Genomic DNA, 6,752 nt, shown 5'->3' on the forward strand with positions numbered 1-6,752 from the left:
TATAAGCAAACAAAAACACACGAAAGCAAACGAGAAACAGGCTATAACAGATACGAGGAAAAACTGGACATTTTGAAATAACAACTTAGAATACAACAATAAATCTGGCAAATACCTCACAAATCAACTTAAAAATTCGAAAAGCATGTGATTCCATTATCAAGCTAACAATTAATAGTATAGTCAATTCCTCATGTCTAAGTAGTCAATTATTTACTAAGTAACAGTTGATGGATAATGAGCAGTTAACTCACATAATAGTTAGCTGCCAGTAGTTAACATATATATAATGTTTGATTAATGAGTTATTAATATGTAACTGATGATTAATTTGGGATCCCTGCTCAAAAGTATAGATCTTGATGACTTGAGAGAAGCGGCTGATTTTTATTTCATGAGTTTTGGATTTGAAGTCCTGCCAGAGGTACTCAGGTGACAGGATCTTGGTGGGTTTGTTGTGCAGGAAGTACTTGTTCAGGTGAGACTCCTCCTGCCACGCTGCTTCAATAGAATTGGCCTTGTCCATGTCCAGCTGCATGCGGCAAGTTTTAGCGAGTTTGTGCACCTCTTCCACTAGACCACCAATCACCGCACCACCATAGTAATAATCTCCCATCCCCTGAGGAATGTAGGCCTGTGACTCAGGCCTCCTCTCATATGGGAACTCATCACGTGGTGTACTGTAATAACCAGGGTGTATCACAGCAACAATATCACCCAGAGTCTCCGCCCCCCAGTGACCATAGAATTTGGTATCCACATCGAGGCTGAAGATGTAGTCGACTTCATTGATCATTTGGGTGTCAATGAGTTTCTCGAGTTTCTCCATCCTGCGTAGAGTGATCTCTTGCCAGCGGTTTGAGCTTGGAAGTTTCAGTGTAGTCAAACTACGGTTGGCACCCAGTGTTACCATAGGAACTGCCTCTGGCTGGTCCGTAAAGATGTAATAATGCACCCGGTAACCCTGCATGTAGTGCTTCTCTGCTGACTCTAGGAAGTCCTTTAGGAACTGCACATATCTGAATTAGGAATTGGGAATTCGGATTGGGGAAAAGAGTTGTCAATAATTATGCAAATAAGAGTTTCAGTCCATGTACAGTTTTCTGTCTGTTCTGCCACTGATTTTACTCACTGAAAGCTTACTGCAGACTTATAGTTAACCTAATAGTTTGCCTTTTTCTTGAGTATGACAAAGGTTAATACAATAATTACCAACTTATTTGGTCATGTTGGCCTGAAAAGATGATTTTCCCAAACATTAAATATTAAAGTTAGTTACACACCACTGTCCACAAGAAAAGGTTCTTAAACACCATCATTCTGTCATAAGTACATACTTCCCCAGCGCAAACAGTGGTTGCCACAGTGATGTTCTGCATTTTGTAGAAGGAGTCAATCAGACTTGTGTCAAATGTTTCCTCCCACACCACTGGGGCTAGCCATGGGGTCACCGTCATGACATCTTTCCTTCTGTTGCACAAACATACGTTTGAATACACATATAAATAAATACATATGCATATACACGCACACACAGACACACATACTTACTACATCCATATCTACGTTCCCATTTAGAACACTAGGCTGCTTGTAAAAAATCCTAAAACATATAAAAGAAAATTACATAAATGCCAATTAACTACAAATTAAGTAAACAAATTAAAACTAGATCAATAGTAACTAGATTTGTATTTCCTGAAGGAAATATACAATGCTTGCAACAAGCTGAAAGTAGGTGGTTGCTACATCATTGCTAGTCATTGCTAAGGTATTCTAGTTTGTTGCTATGCTTGTTTAAAGCAGTTGCTAAATGGCTGCTACAGTGGTACAAAACGCAATTTGAATTAAGTGGTTGGATCTGTATTAATTCCAAAAAAGTGGAGAATAAGTATAAGAACTATGAGGTATAACTATACAATGCTTTTTAAGTATTGTAACTAATCAGCAGTGAGTGTGAGTGAGTGTGTGTGTGTGTGTGTGTGTGTGTGTGTGTGTGTGTGTGAAGTTGTACATACGCCTGAGGGAGGAGTACATTCCTGGTTTTGTGCTGTTCTTTTTCCCTTGTGAAGTAAAAAACAATTACAAACCCAGAAAAGCTGATGAACCAACATGAAATATTGATGTTATTTTAAAATGACTGTTATGACTCTTTATTTATAACAGTAATAAAGACCATTGTTGTGACACCATAGTAAATCAGAACAAAAAAAAACCAGAATTTGGAACGTGTTGTCCTGGTGAAATGTGTGAATGTAAAACTCTGTAAATGTAACAGTACTCACTTCGCACTCAAGTACAATTTGAGTTCCTCTAGTTCTACATTCACACTATAAGACATAAAGCATATATATTAGTGCTCGTACAGATTGTGTGTGTTTGTGCACGCATGTGTGTATGTGTGTGCGTGTGTATGTGTATGTGTGTGTGTGTGTGTGTGTGTGTGTGTGTGTGTAACAATTCACCTAAGCCAGGAGGAAGTGTAGCCCAGGTAAATGCACCTGATGAGAGAGAGGATACAGTCAGTAGCTGAACTGTGACCATTAACAGCATTGTGCATAAATTTCAGATACGTACACCAAAGTTGCACACTGTGAATTGGACAACAAATTAACTTGACATGGGTGTGTCGGCAGTAAACCAACTACAATGGGTGATTCCTGCCTTACTCAGATGACCTTCAGTAAACTGCAGAATTAATCACTGTGTAGTTGCATTAGTAAATACAAGTATTTATTAGTGAACCAGTACAAGAAATGCCAAATAGTGTGAATTTCTGTTCCTACTGAGATTAATCCCATACTGTCCTACACAGACTAATCCCACACAGTGCTTTAATTGTATTCGTACAGCATATTTACTCAGTAACAACAGTAGGACATTTAAACCTCAAGCTTTTGTTTTTCAAAATTTTTTTTCTGTAATAGTCTCAGAAAATGTACACATTTTTAGTTGCTCATTATTCATGGTTGAATATCTCTCTCTCTCTCTCTCTCTCTCTCTCTCTCTCTCTCTCTCTATATATATATATATATATATATATATATATATATATATATATATATATATATATATATATAATTTTGATCAGAGGAGGCAGGGCCTCTAAAATAATTACAGATCATTTAATCTAACATTAAAAAGTTTAATATTATCACCAACTGAAACAACAAAAACATTTCATTATGTGTCCTGAATCTGCATTCAGTTGGAGTAATTGTGAATGTATCAGAATAGTCAAAATTTCTATTGATTGTTAATCACCATCAATCCAGTAATGTCAGTAAAACATATTTACATACCCAACCAGCAGCACTCCTACCAGTGACAGTAAAAACAGGTGACAGTTCTGTAGTAATCGCATGGTCATATTTATTATCTGTCTTAGCTGGACGCCACTAGAGAAGTGGCAGGCAGGAGCTGTAGATAATCCCAAACCATCATAGCCATCAGAATGAAACCATCTTGGAAGGGTGTGCAGATCTCTTTTAAAATCATGTATGCTTAATGGTCAAAAAATTTATTTGCTACATACAGCTCAACTGAACTTAAAAAAAAAAAATTATTTAAAGATGTATTACTAGTTGAAGGACATCACATGGAATTATTAGATGTAGAATAATTTTAATCAACAACTGGCCACCCCTACATTCTGGACTTTCTTGAAACCCCGCTCTCAACCATTAGGGAGGGTAAATGTGTTTAAAGAAACAGCAACCCAATTAACAAGTGTAACTCCAGACTACAGATTAAACAAATTGATGAGTATGATTACAGATTATTAGTTTATTATTAATTTACAGTTTATTATTGTTGTTGATCATTGATTGATTGTTTGGTTAGTTATTTTATCATGTGATGATATTCTACACATTAGGATATTCCCATTCTCATGTAATGATATTCTTTACAGTGAAGTATAATCTTCATTCACCTCTCACTTAAAACATATTGATGTTTACCTCTGATGGAAGAAAATTCTCATCCAGTTTTAATATTACATTGGTTGTTGTATTATGCAGTTTCAGGGAACTGATTGGACTAAATAATTTGAGATGTCATTACTTTATCTTGAGCTTTTTGAATTTCTCTGTGAAGTTGTTTAGACTTCCTTATGTGTACCCAGTGCTGTCAGGATACGCTCTGCCCTCCCATGACCCTGAACTGGATTAAACGGTTTACAAGACAAATAATAAAAAAATGTAAAGGGTATTTGAAATGTGTGCATTTGCATGCGTATGTTGTATGCGCATACCTGCAGATGTGAACGTGATTAATGATTTGGAATGATTTATTAATTTTTTTCCCTATTTTAATTTTCAAGTTATATCTGAACATGATTACCAAAAATGCATGTTAATTATGGTGTAAATAGGCCCTTTGAAATATGTTGTTAGTGCTTTGTTTGTGAATGTGTCATGAATGACTGTGGTTACTGTTAACTGTTTATTGTTACTGTGACGGAGTTAATTCCAGACATTTTCACAAATTAATTTGTCATGAGCATTGCTGTGTATTAGATTCAGGCATTGAAAGACAATTGTCTGAACGTCATGAATGTAAGTCAGCTGAAAGGTACTGGCGTTTCAATGGTTGCTGCCATCAGATACAACACAGGCACTTCAGAGGCCTCTCCCCACCACACCCCAGAGAACTTGCCTTGCAAGGTGGTCAGCATTTAAGCAGACTACCATTAACCATTCACAGCTGTGAGCATTCTGAATAACCTGCTGGTTCAGCTGCCTCTCTCCACCTCACAGACCACAGAAATAAGCAGTGGATGCTTGGGCTACAGAACCCATGTGTTCACCTCAGAGAACTGATGAGCACTACGCAAAACTTCAGTTGACACTCTGAAAACATGCTGGTTATATATGTTAGATATGTAGATAAATATGGAAGTAACATGCAACACAAGGGCAAGAGCCATTATGTGAAGTCTCATATTTCTTTCAGAATAATTCTTTAAATATATACTTTTAAATAGTATGTGTGTATATATATATATATATATATCCTGTGAAATAAATATATTATAAATATATATTATAAATATGTCCAAAATGACATGAAAAGCCAGATTCCACAACAGTAACAGTTCTGTTTAGGCATGAATGCACAGCAAAAAGCAGAGACGTTTACACACCAAAGACAGTGTAACACCACAAGTCCAACCTTTCTGACATATTCCCTTTAAACTACAGACAGTGTTGAGACTAAAGAACTGGTTGAGCTAGACCTTTTCCATTCGAGATGCAACTCTGTGTGTGAACCCAGTCGTGACAGTGCCTAAGGACACTGGACCCATATCCAGTTCCTCCAGTTGAATTGTTGCAGTAGATGAATGGTTCTGTGATCTTCAATAGATTAAAACCTCAAGTGGGGGTATCACCCATCTGGAGGCGACCCCAGAAACCAGAGGTATCACGCAACGGTGCTGACAGGTACAAGATGCTGATTTTCAGATCGTTCATGACCAGAGGCTGCATGCTGCTGTCGACCCTAAATCCCCAATCAGCTAGTTTTAAAGTAAACTTTCAAATAGAAAATAAAGATGCAGAGTTAAGAATTATTAGAAGAGAATAGCTGGTCCGTCCTTTATTGCAGGTTAACATTAACAAGCATTATTGGGCACCCTCCAGAGAATGTCTAACAATCACACAAAGTACCCACATTTTGATACATTTGTCATAAGTGATTATGTAATTACCCCACCTTCTTTTACATATTAGTGTTTACATTCGCTACCATTACATCCAACCCATAAATTAGTCAATATAGGCAAAATTATGTATTCACCCACACCAGTTAGAACCCGTTAACACCACATTCCTAGAGAAGACTTCTCTTGACCCCATCCTAAAGATGAATGTTTTTATATACGGTCCTGAGCCTGGTGGAAAGATAATGCATCTTACAATGAGGTCTGCTGAAGCCTACCCAGGATCCTTTGCACAAGCATGCAGAGGTCTACAGAGGCCTCCAGCCTGTACACAAATCATTCTGAAAGGACTTAGAATCACTATACTGACTGTTATTTTTTATATATATATATATATATATATATATATATATATATATATATATATATATATATATATATATATATATATATATATATATATATATATACTATTATTAATATGTCTAATTCAATGTTTCAACCTCTTTCCCCAGTTTACACTATTTTTATTACCTCACTTTCTTCAATAGGCTTTACAGCTGTGAACTCACTCAGAATGGAGAAAAACGTCAGTTCACTGTGGACAAGTTAGTGTTCATGGGCATTCTGCTTTCCTGGAAAAGTGTTGGCCCTACATCTGAAAGAGTCCATAAGCTGCTAAATGTGTCCATCAGAATACCTGTTCCAGCATTATGCCTGACCATATGGCAAAACGTGCCTGCTGCATTGTGTTCTCGCAAATGTTCATGTCATGCCTATGACCAGCTGTGAGGTCAGCAAGGTCCAGACCTTGGTCATTTTAGAGCTAAAATATAAGATACAAAAACTGGATTTAAAAATCAGCAAAAATGACAACTTCTCTGATGAGACGAGTGCAAGCTTAACCTGGTTGAGACATTTGTTACTGAGTGTGTGCTGCACGTGAGAGAACGTGAGTGAAGTCCCTTGCATCATCACCACTTCCACTCACAGCAGCTGTAGATTACACACATTGGCAGCAGCACTGCAACAGGACGCTTGTGTGTAGCACGTAAACCTTGAAAACATGGTGAAATTGTTGAAATTTTTC

At 37.0% G+C, this 6,752-nt stretch overlaps 1 pseudogene; it reads right to left on the minus strand.

The window, feature by feature from the left end:
• Positions 1-250: 250 nt before the first annotated feature.
• Positions 251-2,341, minus strand: LOC118241520 (annotated as a pseudogene).
• Positions 2,342-6,752: the final 4,411 nt, after the last annotated feature.

Source organism: Electrophorus electricus, chromosome 6 (assembly GCF_013358815.1).
Source record: "Electrophorus electricus isolate fEleEle1 chromosome 6, fEleEle1.pri, whole genome shotgun sequence".
In the NCBI taxonomy this organism is placed as follows: domain Eukaryota; kingdom Metazoa; phylum Chordata; class Actinopteri; order Gymnotiformes; family Gymnotidae; genus Electrophorus; species Electrophorus electricus.